This window comes from Armigeres subalbatus, chromosome 2, assembly GCF_024139115.2.
Source record: "Armigeres subalbatus isolate Guangzhou_Male chromosome 2, GZ_Asu_2, whole genome shotgun sequence".
NCBI classification, from domain to species: Eukaryota; Metazoa; Arthropoda; class Insecta; order Diptera; family Culicidae; genus Armigeres; species Armigeres subalbatus.
The window spans coordinates 292031527-292053567 of record NC_085140.1 but is presented as its reverse complement, the minus strand read 5'-3'; the positions used below and the strand labels follow the sequence as shown (position 1 = coordinate 292053567).

Sequence of the window (22041 nt, the reverse complement as noted above, 5' to 3'; positions counted from 1 at the left end):
ATTTGGTGGAAATCGTTCAAAGGGTTCAAAAGTTAAACCAAATTATTCGTTTTCTTATGAATAACACTCTCCCACACTCTCCTCCTTTTCCACTCTACCCCCTATTTATTCTGACGTGGCAGGCGCCAGTATGACCTAACAAATGAGATCACCAGTACTTGTACATTGAAGATGTGTGCTAGTCCCAAGCAAACATCTGTTGGTTCCCTGTGCAAGAACAGCTAATCTGGTCATAATGGAGTAGCAACTACGAGCAGTCAATCAAGCTCAAGCTCAAGCTCAAGCTCTCCTCCTCTTCCACTCTACCCCCTATCGTCGTTTCCTTAAAATAAAGAATGTGTGCTCGAAAATTTGGTTAAAATCGATCAACGGGTTCAAAAGTTACACTTAGTTGGTCGATAACTAAACAATACTCCTTAACCCTTCCCAATGACTCTAACATTCCCATTATAATTATCTCCCTAAAACAGAGAATATGTGTTCCGAATTTGGTCGAAATCGGTAATCGGTCATAGTGTTTAAAAGTTAAACTTTCGTTTATTCCGTTTCTTATGACTATCCATCTTCCACATTCTCCCCCTTCTCCAAAGATCACCATCCCCCTCATCGCCTCCTCATGGTAAAGTTAAATAAACAGTTTTGAGCATCTCTACATAAAACAATGTTTTATTTTCATCTCACAACTACTTATTTTTCAGTCTATCTAATTAATTAGTTGTTTCCATCAATTCTCATTTATTTGCGTTATTTTGAATGCATCGCAGCAATTGATTTTAAATTTTTTTCCAAGGGCGACTACTTCAATATTTTTGATTTCCTCACGAAGTAAAATACCCGTACGTAAAAACTGAAACCAAGCACATGTATGAACGCCTACGATGCAGCGTGCTTCGCCACATCATCAATCCCTGGAGGCATGCCCACAAACATTAAAATATCATATATCATGCGTTGTCCCCATCGCCGTAGTAATATACGTAGCACACGGGGTGGTATCCGAACAGGTGTTTCCGGTTCCCGTGATTAAACGTCACACTGATTCAGCGCGCAACAAATGGGTTTCCGCAGCCGGACGACAAAAAATGAACTGCGAGGTGAGGTTGCTGTCTGCAATTTTCACGAGTGGGCAAAAACTCGGTAAATTGGAATACTTTTGATCAACTGCTTCCAACTACTACCGGCCTGTAATTGAAAGAGGACGAAAAATATCAAAACCGGAATCATCCGAGGAGTGAAGTTTATATAAGCAGAGCTGATTGATATGCATTTGACTTATTATGATGGGGAAGTATTGTATAATGCAAAATTAAGCAATTTTGTATGAAATTTTGGTGGGGCGAAAGTCACAAATTGTCGAAATTTCGTATAACTTGTCAAAGTAATTGGTTTGATACTTTCAGTTCCTTTTTTCAAAATTCATATGCTGTATAAATTGTTTCGAAATTCAACCAAATTGATCCACTTCAATCCATAACCCCCAACCAACTTATTGCTCTGCAATTTTTACCTCTTTTTGCACAAAGTTGATCAGAGCAGGTCGCCCGTCGCAGAACCGTTGTCAATCACTCAATCTATCGCCAGATATCGGGTCGGGCGGGCCAATTGATTATTTTTTCTTGGCTTTTAATCTCTGTATCCTTACACTGACAAAAATCCAATTATATTATTTATGTGTGGCACACATAAATTTTGACTATAGCATTTCCCACATAATGGCTATGTGAATTTGCAAAGCATATGTGTGGAAACACACATAACCCTTATTAACTAATAACCTTTGTAGATGCTTCTATAGCGGGTGGTTATTAACACACACATAAAATTTATTTGTAAATTTCTTTAGGTTTTTGCAATAAATAAGTGTGGATTTTTATTAGTGTAGCGTTATGAATTCCGATAGTCGTTTTTTTTTTTATTTGATCAGACTAGCAATGTCTGAGCAATTTCAGTGTTTTGTTATGCAACCTTGTTTGCATTCACGGAAACTGTAAACTGACAAAGAAATCAAGTGAGGGGCTGTGCATATAACACGTGGACAGTTTAGGAGAGAGGAGGGGTATGGAGAATATCCTCGGACCACAAACATTTTTAAAAATTTATATGAGCAAATGACCACTGACCAAAACCTGTCCACGTGGTACAAACTATTGAACCCCCCTCCCCCTGGACCAAAATGTGTCATTTATATTTTGGTTTTCCTTTTTCGTACACGATTTTTATAATCACATCGAGAATCACATAGTGAGCTATAGCTGTAGCTATAGATCCCTTACTATCAGTTTAGAATATATTTTTTATAACCAAATTACTGTTAAATTCAATCCAAAATATGTTTTTCTATTTATTTATTTATTATCAGGCTAAGGCCGGAGTGGCCTGTGCTGCACATAAAAGTCTTCTCCATTCAGCTCGGTCCATGGCTGCACTTCGCCAACCACGCAGTCTGCGGAGGGTCCGCAAATCGTCCTTCACCTGATCGATCCACCTTGCCCGCTGTGCACCTCGCCGATTACTGTCCGACATTCTGGCTACGTGCCCGGCCCACCGCAGTCTTCCGATTTTCGCGGTGTGAACGATGGATGGTTCTCCCAACAGCTGATGCAACTCGTGGTTCATTCGTCTCCTCCACGTACCGTCCGCCATCTGCACCCCACCATAGATGGTACGCAACACTTTCCTTTCAAAAACTCCTAGTGCGCGTTGGTCCTCCACGAGCATCGTCCAGGTCTCGTGTCCGTAGAGAACTACCGGTCTTATAAGCGTTTTGTAGATAGTCAGTCAGTTTGGTACAACGGCGAACTCTGTTCGATCGGAGCGTCTTGCGTTTCGAAGGGACTCGAGAATGCCCCTGAAACTCGAACTACGCACATCACCCGATCCAATCTCCTCCTGGATTTCCTGGAGATTCGGAGCCGGAAGTCGCATGTCTTGCGCGCGTGCTCCTAGGTTCATTACCATACCGCCACCGTTGTCTGCCATATCGCCATTCAGGTGCTCTTCGTAGTGCTGCCGCCACCTTTGGATCACCTCACGCTCATTTGTAAGAAGGTTCCCGTTTATGCACATATCGGGCTGTGGCACGTGGCCCTTACGTGAACGGTTCAACTTCTCATAGAACTTTCGTGCGTTATTAGCGCGGTACAGTTCCTCCGTCTCTTCACGGTCTCGATCTTCCTGCTGGCGCTTTTTCCTCCGGAAAATCGAGTTTTGTCTGTTCCGCGCCCGTTTGTATCGTGCCTCGTTCGCCCTCGTGCGGTGTTGCAGCAATCTCGCCCATGCTGCATTCTTCTCCTCAACTAACTGCTCACATTCGCCGTAATACCAGTCGTTTCTCTGATCCGGAGCCACCGTGCATAGTGCGGCGGTTGCGGTGCTTCCAATGGCGGATCGAACATCTCTCCAGCTATCTTCAAGAGTAGCTGCACCTAGCTGCTCTTCCGTTGGGAGTGCCACTTCCAGCTGCTGCGCGTAGTCTTGGGCTAGTCTACCGTCTTGCAGCCGCCCAATATTTAGCCGCGGCGGACGACTCCGACGCGTGTTGATCACCGTCGAGAGTTTTGAGCGCAGACATACTGCAACGAGGTAGTGGTCGGATTCAATATTCGCCCTGCTGTAAGTGCGGACGTTCGTGATGTCGGAGAAGAATTTACCGTTGATTAGAACGTGGTCGATTTGGTTTTCCGTTACTTGATTAGGTGATTTCCGTGTGGCCTTGTGGATATTCTTGCGGGGGAAGAAAGTGCTTCAGACTACCATTCCGCGGGAGGCTGCAAAGTTTATGCAACGTTGGCCGTTGTCGTTCGATACGGTATGCAGACTATCCGGTCCGATGACCGGTCTATACATTTCGTCCCTTCCTACCTGAGCGTTCATGTCACGGATGACGATTTTGACGTCCCGCAGTGGGCATCCATCGTATGTCTGCTCCAGCTGCGCATAGAACGCTTCTTTCTCGTCGTCGGATCTCCCTTCGTGTGGGCAGTACACGTTGATGATGCTATAGTAGAAGAAACGGCCTTTTATCCTCAGCTTTTATCCCCAGCGCATCTTTCCAAGCACTATGAAGCCGGTTCCCAGCTCGTTGGTGGTGCCACAGCTTTGGTAGAAGGTAGCCGCTCGATGCCCGCTTTTCCACACTTTCTGTCCTGTCCATCAGATTTCCTGCAGCGCTACGACATCGAAGTTGCAGGGATGTAATTCATCGTAGATTATCCTGTCGCAACCTGCGAAGCCTAGCGACTTGCAGTTCCATGTTCCAAGCTTCCAATCGTGATCCTGTATTCGTCGCCTAGGTCGTTGCCGATTGTATCGAGTCGTATTATCTTCTATGTCGTTCGTAATAGTTGTTTTTTAAAGGCGGCTTATTGGGCCCACGCAAACCTCCTGTCTCGTCGGAGGGCCGTCGTGTCAGGGTTGTTGAGCGTCTCACCTAACACCAGGACTTGGGCGTGAGCGTTTTGAGTGGCACAAGGTTGCTTTGGAGGAGCCAACTTGCGGATACATGCAGCTTTTTATAGAGGTTTAACAGGGCCCACTGTCAAACCCCACCACATCCTAGGCAGGCGCCAGAACTCGCAGATGGCCTGGGGAGGGATCGTGAAGCCCTTGGACATAGTCCCTGCTGCCCCCTGTTTTTCTAGTTGGACGTAAAACAAGACCAATCACGCCGTCCCTCTGTCTCAAACTCTCACAAAGGGAGGGGGACGTAATTTTTAAACGACCCTCTAGACAATTTTACTATAAATAGTTTGTTCTGGACAGTTTTTGATGAAGGATTACGCCCTTCGGGAAGATATGGGGGTTGTCTGCAAATTCGAATTTTTGACCGTCACCAAAAGTGGTCAGGAAGTATGGTCTAATAACTCAGCCGTCTTCCAACCTATTTTGGAGATTTCGGTATAAATCGATCGACGAACTCTTTAAGCTTTTGCTCAACAATTAAGTCAATAGAATGAAGGCACTTAATTATTGAAAATTGTAATTCGCCAAGTATTGTTCAAGCAGCAGAAAACGGATCATCGAGAGGTCGTTGCCAACAGCAGCAGCACTTCTGGAAAATTTACACGCAATGTTCGGACCATCGTTTAGTTACTGTAAGTGGTGCATCGTGAAAAGAAAATCTGTTCTTTTCAGGACTAAAATTTCATGAGAAGAAAGTGGCCGTTTGAAAATGACGCTCACTATTCAAGAGGGGTCCAAGAATTCGTGACAGTGCATTCAATCGGTATACGAAAAAACGAGAGAGGGAGGGTCTAAAAATCTAAAAAAGTCATAAATGAATCACCCCAAAGGGTTGAATGCTTAAAATGGCGTCGGTTGCAGTCATGGGTTGTACTGTAAATGTATTCTGAATGGTAGCTACTGAGCGGAAAATCGGGCAGCAGCAGCAGTCAAGTAAATTTTTTACGATAGGTTCGGACTAACGTTTGATTGCTCTGTGTGATTGGAAAGGTGCATTGTGGATTGAAAAACGATTCTTTTCAGATCCACCATTCTACACAAGTTTTCTCCAAAGAATAATAACCCCTTGGCAGCAGCAGAAAGTTGGTGTTGGTAGCAGCGAAAGCGCTCGTGGGAGAGAGACGCTGGAAAAAAAATATTTCGTTTGGATGATGCCTCAAATCATCGAGTGTCTGACGTTGGCGTCAGTAGCAGTGAAGTGGAATTTTCTTTCTAAACTTTGATTTTCTGCGCGCCCTCTCTTCTCTGAGCGTGACTGGACCTTAAAAAGAGCCGTTTTGGGTGGAGCTACGTCCTTTGTAAATGTATGTAGATTGCCAGGCTTTCCTTTTTCCGTGGTTTCTGGTACAATTGCTTGTCGCCCATAATGATGTTTTTCTGAGCCTTGCTGCCGCTGCCCGTAGCAGCCATATTCGATGCCGCCTTTTTTCCTGCCTCTTCACCGCTGGTTTTCGGGGCCATGATATTTGATTGTTCGGTGCTTCGATCTGCCGATTCTGTCGAGAAAATAGGACCTCCCCTTGTCAGTATATGATCGCAATGGAGGCCAAGGCTTCACCCCTTTAGTGGCCATTGACACTGGCGCGATGAAAACCAGGATCAAGGAATTTTCTTTAAAATACAAACCATAATCGCTAGGCGTAGCAGCGCAAGCGCTCGTCGGTTCTTGTCAGAATCATCATTTTACACGACAGAAGACTGAGCCAAGGCAAATATTTTTCAAAGTGTAAATCATAATCGCTTGGCGATGGCAAAAATTAGGTATTTGATGATAGTAGCGCAAGCGCTCGTCGAGCCACTTCAAAAATGTATTCGCATGGATGATGTCTCAAGTTATCGAGTGGCTCACGTTGGCATCAGTAGCAGTAAAATTATATTTTGCTCAACAATTTAATTTTGTTGCTGTTAGTGATTATTCCAGGCATATTATAGGAAATAAGTCGATTCTTTCAGGGCCTTTTATTCCATACTATGGCAAGGCTTTCCTGTAATAAGAATTTTCTTCAAAGTGCAAACCGATTAATAACTGCAGTTGATTCGCAACTATGGTATCAATAACGATCCCATCAGCGTTAATAAACGTTTTCAATATTTCAAAATTGAATATTTTACCCTCTTCGTAATCCTATGTATAATTGGCGGTCGTGTCCCGGACACAACCTTCTACTTTTTTGTGGTGTTTATAGTCGTCAGGCTAACTGATAAGCCACTCTTGCTGAAACATCTATGTTTACGAGTCTAAGACGAGCTTTCCATTTAATTCCACTACGTTTTGTTATCTTTGCAGATACATATTTCGACCTCAACTGTAAGGCTGCCTTCAGTGTCTCGTACTTGACTCGACGTCGTAAACTCGTCTTAAACAGTTGAAGACACTAAAAAATCTTAAATATTTTTTCTCTATGTTTACGAAGTTTTCTATGTAGTCTCCCTTCTGTATCATAAAAAAATATATTATAAGAAAATCTTACTCACAACTTCTACTATCAGACTGGACATAACATCAGAAATGAGCCTCTCATTCCTCAAATTAATCTAGGTTTATTTACCTCCTAACAACATCATAATCATCCTCATCTTAGAAAGGAGCAACACCCTCGATGGATGACGGATTCTTCGTGGCAATGCCAATGTTACGATTTTCGATAATTGCCCCATTTCGGAGTACAACAAGCATAGTTACTTGGCGGCACGTCCTCTGTTTTGCTCCTGTTTTCGGTTTACTTACTTTCACAGTCCGGTTTACTTGCGGAGTACAGTCCGCTATGCAATTGTCTTCCATATGTAACATGTACGTATGTAGCCAAGGCAGCATTTATTCCTATAATCCAATGTTTCATATATGAATACGAGTGGCTATATGTGGCAGGGGATTCCGCATCCTTCTCAACGAAGAATGCTCACCGTATTTCGCCCCTTCATCTTGTACTCAACAGCAGGATTTGTTTTACGACAGCCGCAATTGACATTGTGCGTTTTTATGTTTTACGATCTGATCAACTTTCCCATAAAAAAATAGAGCTTTATGGCTTCCGTAATAATATAAAATTGGAAATCAATTAGAAAACTGTTCGTCATCCACTCAGTCTGGCCCTATTCATCAATGTCTGACACACATGAAATTGAATTAAAGAATTGAAAAAAACTATTATAACTGGGAAAAAAATCAACTGGTTTCTCCGTTCTGAAACTAAAAACTCAGAATATACCTATCGAAGTAACTTGATACTTATTATTATTATTTATTTAGTCTACATCTAAACAGATAACACTGATTCAACAATTTGACGCCACAATACACGGTTGTTACTTGTTACTTGTAAACATTTTGAATGACAGACCAAAATCCGTTCAGCAACGGAAACTGTTCATATAATAAATTACTAATAAAATAATTAATTTTAATTTATTTTAATGTTCATAATTTTTTAGTGGGGCTCATATAACCAAATTGGTCATCTGGCCGAGTACAATAATAGATTAACATAAAAATTAAATGAAATTGGCTTTCTAATCTAATTCTATGGTTTGGTTGCTATGCAAATAAACCTTTTTCAATGTCTGTGCATTTTGATACATTTTATTTTTTTTTAGTCTAGTTTTTAGTTTGCGTTTAGTTTTTAGTCTAGTTTTTAGTTTGCGTAAATGTTGAATTTCACTTAAATTAAAAAATTTCACCAATGGTCCGAGGATGATGTTTGCTACTAAGTTCGCTAAACAAAATATGAGTTGGCAAGCCATTCTTAATCCAGCCAATTTCCAATCAGACAATGTGATAGAAACAGAATTCCACGACGAATGCAACCTGTTTCAAGTAAATCGATTGAGGATAAGTGCAAAAAAATGAGCTAGACTTTTTGCCACTTTTGGCGCGAACCGATTCAATCAGCATTTAACACTATGGGTTTCCGGGCTTTCTATAAAAAAAATTGGTTTTAGAGCGAACATATAGCCTTTCGGTACACTTAGTGTACGAAAAGGGCAAAATGTCAAGTTTTGTTACAAATATGTCTATGAGCCTTACACGGAAAAGTAGCTGAAAGAAGCAATCTGTTATTCTTCAAAGCGAGTCGTACCGTGATGGGACTTTAACCCACGACCCTCAGTACGCTAGAATGGTGTTTTTGACCAACTACGCTATGCAGGTGCTTTTGACCAACTAAGCTAGGGAGGTCCTTCGTAGCTCAGTTGGTTAACAGCACCAGTATAGCATACCGAGGGGTCGTGAGTTCAAGGAAAGTGGTTACCTCCAATACATTTTTCAAATCAAAATCTTCCACATTGTAAGATAAAATATGAAAATATGAACATTGTAAAATAAAATATGATGTCACATAAAATGCATAGCATTAGCATTAGCATTAGCATTGTTACGGTGTAATTCGTAGATTGGACACTAGTGATACTCATGTTTTACTTTTGAGATCCTTATCTAGAATGCTATCAGAAATCAAGAAGTGGGGAGTGGTCCTTGATTCCAGTCTTAAACAAAAATAACAAAAGCATGAGGATTACTACTCCTGGCCACGCCCATCTTCACCGTAACTAGGGAGAGGAAGGAAGTGTTGATGTAGTACTTACTTAACGAGAGGCCACCGACTTAGCGACACCCTCATAAGTACCGAGGAGTTGGATAATGAGGAAGGTATTCGTTGAGTCAGGATTTGCCTGTAGCTGGCAATTTAACCGTGGTAGATCTTACCCCGTAACACACCACGTAAAGGTGTCTACCCAGCATACGGATGTCACATAAAATGATAGACAGAAAAAAAAAATGCATTTTCAACATACTAGGAAAACCTGGAACATATTCGGTGCCCGAAAAGCGTTCTGGGATTTTGGATAAGAATACTAGAAGAGTTTTCGCGTCCGTTCGTCCCGGTTTCATCAAAATCGAAATGTTATGCTAATTTGAATTTCGACAAAATGTTGCCTATCTCAACCTTTTTATCTGTTTGTTGTTTGAGAGTATTTAACGAGTTGAAGATGTTTTTTTCTGAATTCGCGGAATATTCTCTGAAAATATGTGAAAACCGGGACATTGCACGGGACACTTTTCAGCAACAGAGTTGTATGTCTAAATGGGAGATTTTCTTCCATTACGCCCTCCTTCGCTTGACAAAGATACTTCCTTCAAATGTTTGCAAAAAAATCCGATGTTAGTATGGCTTTGTAATAATCGAAAGAGAAAATAAACGAAGAGAGCCTATCTTTTGTACATTCAACATTAAAAAAATAGCAATTGCCAAAGGGCGCCAAACATTAATATAAGCACAGAATCTAGTTTTAATTGATTCAATGCAGTGGTACCTGGAGGAATCTGTACCATTTCGTCGAAAGACGTTTCGTCGAATGACATTTGGTCGAATGACATTTGGTCGAAAGGACATTACGTCGAATGGACATTTGGTCGAAGGGACATTTAGTCGAACATTAATTTTAATCCACTAGAGGCGTAGGACATTTGGTCAAACGGACATTTGGTCGAATGGACATTTAGTCGAAATCAGATTTTAGAAAGAAGAATCTTCGTACATTTGGTCGTATGAATTTTGGTCGTAGGACATTTGGTAGAAAACGAATTTTCGAATTTATAATCTTGGTACATTTAGTCTTTAGTACGTTCCGTCGAATTGATATTTGAAGGAAAAGAACTTTAGTCAATAACGATTAAAAAATAAATTGCTTATTCCGGTGTTTCTAAAAGTCGTATAACTATTGCTCCAATATTGTCCAAAGAATTATGGGTTCAAAAAACAAAAATAATACGAAACGATAAATATTCCGAGATTATTCCAGACTGGATATTGACTTCGGCGAACCCCACTAACCGACTACATTGAATCTATACCACCTGGCCAATCAAATGTAGTCGAATGATGCCCCGTATAGTCGAATAGACATTACTGCCATTATACGCTTAACTGTCCGATGTACATTGGAAATCCCAGCAAACATGGGACAAATATGCCTATGACGGCCAATAATTAACGTATTATGGTTGGAAGACAATTTTATACTGAACTAATTATTGTATAAATATTGAGCGGAAGAAAGAGTATCAATGAAAAGAATAAGTAAATCATTTTCAATCGATCAAATGTCAATCAAAGAAACGCTCCAAAGCCGACCATGGGCCGAAAAATAGGGTCACCAGGGTCTCTAGAAGTTTCTATTAGCTCAGGTGAAAAATCCTCATTAGCTTCCGTACTCGTTTCTTCCGCTACTGATTGAATTTCCTCACGTCCACTGAATTCCTCTAACATGAATAAACTCATGTATCTTGTGAATTATTTATTAAAATTTAATCAAAAATCTTTCGACTAAATGTCCTTTCGACTAAATGTCCATTTGACTAAATTTCCATTCGACTAAATGTCCATTCGACTAAAAGTCCCTTCGACCAAATGTCCTTTCGACTAAATGTCGTTCGACTAAACGTCATTCGACTAAGTGTCATTCGACGAACTGTCCCAAAGCCACCGGGAGTGGGTACATATGGGACATATGTGACTATGCACGAATTTTCCTGGGTGGTAGAGTCAAGACATTGTCCTACTCATAATTCTGGTGAGAACATATCTCCTATTTAATTATTTTCGTTGCAATACTGTCTGGCAGATTGACGTTTTATTCATTTAAATGGATTATTAGAAGTCTACAAGGAGAATTTTTGATCTAGTCACAATGAAGTTCGTACACCTCTGTCAAAATATGCGTGATTCTTTACAAGCCGCTGAAGTGTGTAAAGTACATTAATGTCGCGTAAAAACCCGGTAATGTCCAACACCGCTTGAAAACGACTTCTGCGAATATCGATTTTTAGCGGTTTATATACATAAGACCTTTTTGAACGATTTTTCTATACGGCTTCCACACTGCCAGTGAGAGCGATGAACTATTCTCACCCCCAGACCCATCCCAACAAACAACGGCAAGCTACAAATAAGCATCTATGTTGAGTTATTGTTTAATTGTGATCTTCATAGCTGAATAAAATGGATCCTGAATAATTCGCTAGACAGATTTTATTTCAGCATTTGATCCAACTAATATTCGACTTGGTCTATTTATTTTTTTACAACCTTCATTTGTGATCGAACTAACGTTTTAGTTTTATCACATTTCAGCACATTGGGAAAGTTCATCAATGTGCTGAATTAATGATTTTCAAAATTCTCTTTTCGACTATGATGTGATGTTCTGAAAGGGTGGTCGAATTGAGTTTGAATAGTAGATTAATGAGCAAGCATTAGACATTCTTCTTAACCTTTGTCCTTCTTAACCATTGGATTTCACATTTATCGGATCTATCGCACAGTAGAAGAAAACATTATAATAGTTTATGCTTTTCCGTTTGAAAGAAAATCGCGATGGCTTGAATTGATTATATTTGGATAGGAAAATAATAATTTATTTTCAAGACATTGTTGGATTCATTGTCAAGAACACTCAGGCTTTTTATATTCGTGGGGCAATACATAATTGTTTCGTGATACATAATTGATTCCTGATCTATAAAGCTGTTGGAGATTATAACGAACAAAATTGCTAGAGCAATGAAGAAAATTCATGTAGTTGTTGTTAAGTTGTGCGGAAACGAACACAAACAAATTCATAAAAAATCTACCGTATTGCATGTCTGTTACAGATTTCCTATGTACTAGTTGTTTTTTTTATATGTAAATAAATGTCGATATGTGTCATTATTTACTCCCTGCATGTGTGGTATTGAGGGCACAATCATATCACAACCGGTTATTCAGAGATTCCGAGCAAGGTCGAACATAAATTCATAAACCCCATCATTGGAGACGAATTTTATTTTATCGTTTTGACATTATTTTTTTTATATTTTTTCCCAGTGTTGAATGGTTATCACTGGCTGAACAATGGTTGAAATAAAAATCTTGTACAGATTGACTTGTTGATTAAGAGTCCAATTATGATTCAAATTCAGCCATACGATTATTTATGTTTTGCATTGAGTAAGCCATAACTTACAAATGAAGAATGGCGCGGATGGCAACGTTACCGGCGGATGATCAAATGTCAGCAGTTCGAGACCCGATTTAGGAAATTTTTAAAATGATTATATGAAAATAGCAATTGCAATACGTTCAATGGAGATCTTGGTGATGTTACTCTCAATGCGTTATTATTTTCGAAGAATTTACATGTAGCTGAATTAAGGCTAAGTAAAATGCTTATTAGAGGTTTAACGAAAAATGAGATGTTGTAGCTGTATAACTTCTCCAAAATTGTGTGAACAAAGCCCGAAAAGAAGTTGCGATAAGAAATAGTACAGACATAATTCAACACAGTGCTGAACTGAATCATCACACTGATGTTAGTTAAACTAGTGAATGTTTATTGGGATTGTCACCCCCGATGGCGGTACTAAAGGATTTTTTGGCAGAATTCCCAAAAGAAATCTTGAAAGAACTCACAAAGGTTTTTTTAGAAGAATTATCGAAAGAATTTTGGAAGAACTCCTTAAATAATCAAGCCCCATATATTTCAGTTCAAATCAAATTCTCCTAAGGAATTACTGTAAGAAATCTATAAGAAATTTTAATTAGAAATCCAAATAAAGATAAATTTCATGAGAAATTCTGAAAATTATTCAAGAAAAAAATCTCAGTATTACTAAAATATACTTTTCTGAAAATTCTTAGCTGATTTTCTGTACGGGTACGGCTCCCAAACGAGTTTCAACTAATTTAGGATACAATCTGTGAGAAAAATCTTGAATATGGATAACTATCCAAACAATTTTTAAAAAGATTTTCATACTGATTCTGGATAACAGTACCTTGGGTTCAACTTCATTCAAAACTACAAACAAAATTTCCAAAAAAACGCCGAAATCCGAAATGCTAAATGAAAAAGAAATATTTGTTCTGAAAATCGATGAAAATTTCACAAATTTTGTGAGAATGCCGTCCGGAAAGTCTTGAAGTCCAGATTTGTAGTTTTTTTTTCCTTTGATTATTTGGTAGGCATTTTGACTTACACAACCGCTTCTGTACCGCGAGCTACTGCCGTGTATCAAACCCATCCATGATCATCCGCTTATAAGGCTAACGTGTAGCCAACTACGCTACGGGACCCCCAACATCCAGATAAAACACTTTATGAAGGCAGCAAAGGTACACTAATGTGGTGATCTACCACTGTATTGCCTTAAAGCATCTACCCGTCAAAGTAGATTGAGATGATAAAACCAGACAGCTCATCGATAGGTAGGTAATTATTCACTGGATATTTACTTCTCGATATTTAGCTCCCTGACAGGGATTGAATCCTAAAGAGAAAGAGCAATTCTCTCACTTATCATCTCTGTATACATATACGATATGTAGCATACCGCGAGAAACTTTTTTTTCGCAAATAGAGAACTGATCATGGATGCTATACCCCATGATAAATTTCTTTTGGAAAGCTCCAAATGCGGGGAGCACTGGCTCTGATGATGCATTCCCACTTGTTCAACACACCTGTGCAGTAACCAACACGAAAGGAGCGAAAACAAAGCGAAAATCACCATTTTTCTGTGGGGGCTGCCTATCCGATTCTGTTTTTTCACACTTGTATACAAGTTTGATAAATTTGTTATCATGGCTTGTTATAATTCGGAATAGTTTTTGCCTCTCTTTTATCGTTGCTTGTTATCTATTGAGAGCGATTTCTGCAAACCCTGCTCCCTGATCATGTATATATAAAGTAGACAATAAAGTTAGAGCTAAGGATTAGATTAGTTAGAGTTGGGTTCGTTATTCTCCGCAAACATATCACATCCTCAGGGGCTGGAGATGACTGAGGCCACTCCAGAGAACGACGGCTCGCTTCACGAGTGTCTAAAAGTTGTAATCTTCTTAATTTTGGGAATTTAGAACTGATTGGAATCATTTTGAATGCTGCCCCTGACCAACTGAAAAGCGTGGCAAACCAGACTCATTTTTGTTCAAAATAGAACAACCCAAAAATTGAGTATAGCATGATTTCGTGAGGGAAACTATCTAACATCATTTTTTTAACGACGAATGGGGAACAAGTTTTCCTTTTTGACGTAGGACTGAGTTTATCTTTTCTATTTTGGGGTATTCTTTGCGATTGCGAAAATCAAAGACCGCCACGAAAATATGTAAGACTTTGATCGTTAATATCTCAGTCGTTTCTCGATGGATTTCAAATATCGTTTCTTGTTATATACAATTCGATCATGAACTAGTCAAAACGCTTCACTGTATAATTCTAAAAATTCTACTATTTTTAATAGAAAATTGGCAAACAATTTAGAAATAGTTCTATTTATTGAACGGCTCAGAAATAGTTCTATTTATTGAACTCAGTCTTACAATTTTCACAACGAGTTTATTATTTACCCGACGTTTCGACACGGGAATTGTGTCTTTTTCCCGGGAAAGACACAATTCCCATGTCTGAACGTCGGGTAAATAATAAACTAGTTGTGAAAATTATAAGACTGAGTAGCCGTTCAATAAATAGAATTGAACATACAATCGATCCATCATCGGTAAATTTAGAAATAGTTAGACCATCAATACCGTACATGCATCGCAAGCACAGACATCAAAACCAAGCAGCTTGCTCGAAAAAAAATCGAAATAATTTTCAATTACTATCAGAAACAAAACCAAATAATCTTGCCAAAAAAATCACTTTTCGCCGGCTACAACCAAATCGATGAAGACCCGTGGAAAATTTCATTTAGCTGCTAACACTAATTAAATTGGTGCTTTATGAAAAATAAAGGATCTTTTCAAAATCATCATTGTCGTTTTAATGGGTAAATTCGAAAACTTAAGCTGAAAACTCTGTTTGTCTGGGTGAAGATTTTTCCCAACGGCCAATACCTTTTCTTTTATTTATTTATTCATTTATTTATATTTCATCTGACTGTATGGTCTACATGAAAACTTAATTACTATTTGGAACATTGTCAGTCATTAAAATATCTTGTCAAACAATACCGAAATCTAGATGCGTTGATGTTGAAGTCGAAATAAATGGCTCCTTCGTTGAAGCGACGAATCATAGCGACGAAGCAGCTGTTGGCGGCATAGTTCGTGCTTTGAACTGCTTCATACAATAAATCTCTAGGCCGGAGTGTACGAGAGGGTGCGTAAAGTTGTATCTTTGTCAACAAATCTGGCACATCGTATTCAGAGAGCAATAATTTAGCGATAAAAACTGCTTGAGCCACATTCCTCCGCTTGCCAAGAGTATCCAGTCCTAGTAAGCGACAACGATCAGCGTATGGTGGAAGATTGAGCGAGTCCCTCCAAGGGAGATGGCGTAGTGCGTAGCGGACGAACTTATGCTGGACAGCTTCCAAACGAGCCGTCCATACGGCTTGATAAGGATTCCAAACAACTGAAGCAAATTCCAAATGAGACCGCACTCTTGGATAAATAATTTAAGTTTTCAGCACTTAAATGTGGTGTGTGGACTGTGGTGTGTAATTAATTCTAGAAGTTTCTCTCACTTTGCAACCGACGCCATAGAAAACTAATTTGCGTTTGGCTTCGCGCCACTTCCGATTCTGCTTATTTCGCCTTTATTTTGGACATTTTTGAGGATGCTCAAGTAACAATTTCAATGCTTGTTAGATTTATGTAATTATTATAGCGAATTTATAACAGCAGTCACCATGACCAGCTGTTATGTTCTATTGGCGTTCTTATTGCTATTAATAAACCTCTCATAAATCTGCTGAAAAAGCTTCAAACGTCAAATGCTGATTGATCTTATGTGCAGCTCTACGGTTGTGACTGTGAGTTGTGAGAACGTAATAAGTCATATTTTCAAAGCTCGATCAAATTAAAAAAATTTGACCGTAATGTGGTCGAATGAATAACCACTATAAGAATATTTGCATTGCAAAGTGTTTATTACGGTGTTCGTTGAGAGCAACATTTTTCTGTTCGATGTGCATGGTGACCATATTGAAAATAGAAAAGCATTTCCAAATCAGTGAAATTCATCACTGAAATTCACTTCTAGACAATATTTTCGCCGCATGAAGAACTTTTTAAGCAATTGGTAAGAATAAGTGAATACTTGGGATATGGATATTATAATTCTGTCCAGTGTATTGCCCAGAACTACATAATTTTGTTGGCACCTAGTCCTCAATCTCATTTTTGTACTAAGTTGCACAATAAAACTGAACGCGCAGCTCATTTCAATAAATATGTACCAAAGAAAAACCTTGGAAAATATATTTTGTTGTTGTCATTTTCATCTACCTACAATCCATTTTGTTATTATTATTCGGTGATGTTTTTTCTCTTTATTAAAGAAACTTTTTTGACAGCTGCCGCAGCCAAATTCCCTTCCAATTACTCTTATAATACGTTTATAGTGGTTATCAAGGGTGGGCCACTTGGCCATATCTTACTCTTATAGTGGTCATCAGAAAGTTGTCGTGTGGTCGTGGGTTTTATTGTGAGTTCTTATAATTTGATCTTGAAAACCATTCCAAGAGAAGAATAAAACTTAAAATGTTACTTGGGTGGTGTCTTATAGGTTTGTGATGTTTCTCTTTTCCTGAAGACTGAAGACTGAAAGTTCATCCAACTGGGAGCTACTATTCGGTTTCTTGATTCAGTTGACATCCGAGCAGTTAACTCAATGTTAATAAAGGGTCTCAAATTATAATTTTGAGTTGCTACTCCGTGATTGGCCAGAACAATCGCATTTGCACAAGGAACCAGTGGATGGCCACGTCCTTACGGTCTATCAGCGATGGGAAGTATTTGATGATGCAATCACTCGCCCACTGCAAGCCGAGAACACCTCTGCACTTGCCTCGAGTTCATGTAGATTTTATTGGAATGTGAGGGTTAGGTTCTATGGCAGAGGCTCGTCTTGGTTAACGGGTTGCCAATGTGATAGTAATGAAAGAGTGGTGTGCATTCTAATTAGATGCAAAACGATCTTTTATGTTCATTTCGAAACTAGTCTAGTTTTCTAGGTATAAGATAGAAGATGGAAATGGTATGAAAGTTCATTTCCAGTTCGAACGATTGCTAGAACATGAGAAATATATGGAAAGATACAAAGTATAAGGAATGGAACGGGCCTGGGATTGAACTCACGACCTCCTGAGTATGAGGCAGAAGTGGTAGCCATATGATCATCAACCCCGTTCAAATACCATCCATTTCTCGCTTAACTTTGCAAAACGACCTAGGTATTTTTTTTTCATGAATTAATTTGAGTACTGCAATCAAAAGCTTCCATATGGGTCTGTTGATTGCAATATTCAAATTAATTTATAAAGAAAATGTTTTGAATCCTTTTGAAAAGTTAAGCAAGCTTTCGTATAGCTACGTAGTCCTACGTCACCTTTTCGTACAACCCGATTGGGCTGCACCTTTGAGTTCTATAATATGAGTTTTATTTTTCACAACAAATAGATCCCTTTAATAAGTTCTAGTTCAGTCATCACTTCAGTTTAATAATGTTATATTATTTAGTTTTTTTTAGCTTTTTTTAACGAAAATGAATAGGATTCGACCGATTGGAGTAAGTCAGACTTAACGTGTGGAACCAGGAGCTTATCTACTTTCTTTTTCATCTTCAAAAGCTCTACATTCCATCTAGCCTACTTATCTACTTAGCCTTCTGTTAGCATTTCCACGGTTATTAATTGAAAGCTTTTTATGACTAAAATAAAAACACTCCCTAGAAAATTCCCATAAAAAATAGAAAATTGCCATAGAAATCAGGGTATGAGCAATAGATAAATATAAAACTTCCATGAATAAAACAAAATTTCCATAAACAATTAAGCATTTTCCACAAAACAGAAATAAATAAACACTTTTAAAAGCAAAAATTGCAATTATAAAAGAAGAATTTTCCATAAAAAATCGAAATGTTCCACGAAAAAAAAATAAAAAACTTCCATAAATAAATCAATATTCCCAATCAAAAATTACAAAATTTTCCACAAAATAAATATATTTTTTCCATATAAAAAAAAAAAAAAAAATTTTCCGCAAAATGATCAAAAAAATAAGAAAATTTCCATAAAGAAACATAAAAAAGCAATAAAACTGTGCTTTTTTCCATATATGATCCCTTCTTTTAAAGCGTTTGAAGTTCATGTAAAATTTCATCAGCTTTATTGCTTTCTTGTATTTTTTATGGAAATTTTCTTATTTTTTATTGCTCTTTATTGATTATTTTTTGAAATTTTTTAAATTTTTAGTGGAAAAAAATTCTTTATGGAAAATTATTCTTTTATAATTGCAATTTCGCTTTTAAAAGTGCTTATTTATTTTTGTTTTGTGGAAAATTATTAATTGTTTATGGAAATTTTGTTTTATTTGTGGAAATTTTATGTTTATTTATTGCTCATACCCTAATTTCTTTATTGGCAATTTCCTAATTGTTTACGGAAAATTTCAAATTTTTTATGGAAATTTTATTTTGCTGCCGCTTTTTATACCTCCATTGCATCAATATGAATCTTGTGCAGCAGTGCATTGGATACATTATGCCTAGGTGTCGAGAATGTTCTCCACCCGTAAACAAACTATAGCGAAACCGACCATTGAACTCACCATCTCGTAATTGGCGATCCTACGCCTTAGCTCGCAAGGCTAACTGGAGTCCCAGCTTATCTACCATTAATTACTTCTAGCTATCAATATCATATCTCCAACTATGGTTCCCATCAATCCTGTTTTCCAGGAACCTGTCTTGATCATTAATACATTTCGTTGGTGACAAATTGTTGTTTGATTTGGTATTTCTGTCGATGGTGATGATGACTATGTTTTACCCCTATGGATAACATTGCGCTTGGTATTATTTATTTAAATCGCCATAAGATCAAAATGCGCCTAATAGCAGCGTTCAGATTATTCGAAAACATTCGCCTCACTCTAAAAAAAGATTTGAGCATTTATTTCTCATTGTCAGGAGGATAATTAATTCCTGCGCATGTTTGGTATCTTTTAAGAAACCACCGAAAGTCTCACATGAAACAAAGTATTGACTTCATTTGAAAAAACATACTATTGAAATTTTACTGTTCCAATAATTGTGGTATTTTGTAATAAAATTAGGGAATTTTAAAGACATTTCACTAGATTGAAAGGAATTTCAAAGCTGGTTTTGTGTCTATCTTGTTACAACAGTCAACAGTCAAATGATCGACCGGTAAATGTGGGTCGCATCGTTCATTTTGTTAATAGTTTCTCTGAAATCGTTACTACCGTAACTATGCAAACCCTCACGACCATCGGAACTTTTTTCCTACTTTGTGGATTTTCTGGCGATCTTTAATTATGGCCCGGATAGTTAAAAACTACATCCCTTACTTTGAACACTAAAATCGTCAAATGATCAATGAACTTGTTTCGACAGTTAGCCCAGTGATCAATACATCATATCATGAGTAAAACACATCAAAAATAAATATGATTCATAAGAATAGACCCATGGTGCATATTGAATACAAGTACTAATATAATCATACAATTGAATATGTATTGAAAATTTATGGATCGTTGTTCCAATTTATAGGCAAAAAAAAAACGTTTTGCCGGTAGAAATATTGATCTCACTTTCAAATCTTTTTTTGATATGAACGGAATAGTACTGCGCAGCTCAGCACATGTTTTAAAGATTGGCGGATAACAGTCACGAGATGAATATCACTCTCAAATTATTTTATTGTTGTCTTTATTTAAAAGGCTTTCAGCCCTTGGCTGAGCTCAAATTATTGTTAATAACCGACTGTGTCAATTTTCTACTGCAAACCATAGATTGAAACACACACACTCGAATCACCTCAGTTAAATTCTTTTTTATTTTTTCTTTGTCGTTTCTCGTATTAATTGGTATTTATTAAAGCTTTTCCTTCCTTTGTCTACGAAAAATGTTCCTTTTTAATACCTTTTCTATTTTTCCGTAGATATTTTCCTGTTTTTCCATTGTTTTCCCTTATTTTGGTTGTAAATATTTTATCTGTTCAATGATGAAAACTAATTTATACGCATTTTGTTATCCACATATCTATTTTTATAATGACAAAAATACATTAAATAATAACACTTAGTACGAAAAAAAGTATATAACTTCGTAATCGATTATCCTAACCACAACATTGCTTGAAAAAAAAAATCGTGTGGCACGCAATTAATTTTAACTAAATTCTTTCACAAACTTATAATTTTATGATAAAAAATCACTATACCCTCAAATATGATAAAGGTAACAAAATGCATTAAATGTCGAACTTTTAAATAAGCTTAAATTTCTAATGGCATTATGAATTCCTCCCTCCATCCAAAATCCAACACCGTTTATCCCGTCCATCATCAACCAGCCAACTTCCGTTTTGACATTCAATTAATTCTTAATTACCAATCTTAACACTTATTTTCAAAGGATTACTCACTCACTTCACGGCAACGCTGACGCTCCGGCTAATGCGATGAACCGGCAATTTATTCCTTCACGCCTCCACGCCGCGATTCCGCTGCAGGACAGTTAATTGACGAGCTTCCTCCACAGCACGCAACAGGTGAAAAGCACAACTCACTAAACCGATTCAAAATGCCCACCACAGAATTGGCTCCTCAAAATTTCCTCCTCTTCAGAGCCACACTCGAGGCACGGTCCAACCCGCTCGGCAAACGGAATCAAACGGCGAACCACCCGACGATGGCTATGGCGATTGGGGGCAAAAACTGATCCCCGATCTATGGAACACTAACCGTTCGACTGCTTCGGTTCGTCCCAGCGAAGAAAAGTTGCGCTTTCGCACTTTCACACTGATAAGAGGTTAGTCGCGTTGTGAGCGGCTGCAGAAGAAAGCTTCAATATTTATACCTTGTTCTCTGCTGGGAAAAATAAACCTAAGCGGCAAAGCCAAATTGTCGTCCCTCGCACGCATGATTTTCCCGCGACGGCGATGGGATAGAGCGGATGAGGTGATGTCGGGAAAACGCTACAAATGGAGCTGAGGTGGGAACGATGAGGCACAGAAGCCAAGCGATTTTCATTCCTTCAGTTTATTTTTTTATTGGGGGAACCCATTTGTTCGGATGATACACATGGTAGCGAAAGCAGATGGATGTTGTGTAGAGGATATAAAATTTCAAACCAGCATATTACTTTATTAGAAGAGGACTGCAACTACTGGCAATAGTGTGTTGATTAGAATCACATAAGTTTTTGTTTTAAAGTTAATCAATTCAACTCTATTCAATTCTGCAAATCATTCAGAATCATCAAAATCATTTGATCATAAATATCTATAAATCTATGATGATTGCTACGATTTGTATAAGTGATTTCTGCAGCATTATCAAAGCTATAGGTATTAATTAATACAGTGCTGTGGATTTCTTTCTTGTACTTTGAAAACAGCGAAAATATGTTGAAAAATCAGAAAAAAAATCCACCTAGCGGCAATGATGCCTTCCTCGTGTGTCATAAAACGTATTAGAAAAAAGAAAAGATCGCATTTTCCTATCATTTTGTATTAATTAATATGCATTGCCACCGTTCTTAAAAAAATGCTTTTTATTT

At 38.1% G+C, this 22041-nt stretch overlaps 1 protein-coding gene across 2 annotated transcripts in view; it reads right to left on the bottom strand.

Annotated features, from left to right (window-relative positions):
- LOC134216537 (uncharacterized) overlaps positions 1-21292 on the bottom strand; it is a 56502-nt gene extending 35210 nt beyond the window's left edge. The window contains exon 1 of one of the 2 annotated variants that reach the window (XM_062695405.1): positions 20910-21292. The gene's annotated coding sequence lies outside the window, so the exon portion shown is untranslated. Of the gene's footprint in view, positions 1-20905 lie in introns of both variants that reach the window. The other variant, XM_062695403.1, reaches the window with a different exon arrangement.
- Between the last annotated feature and the right edge of the window lie 749 nt (positions 21293-22041).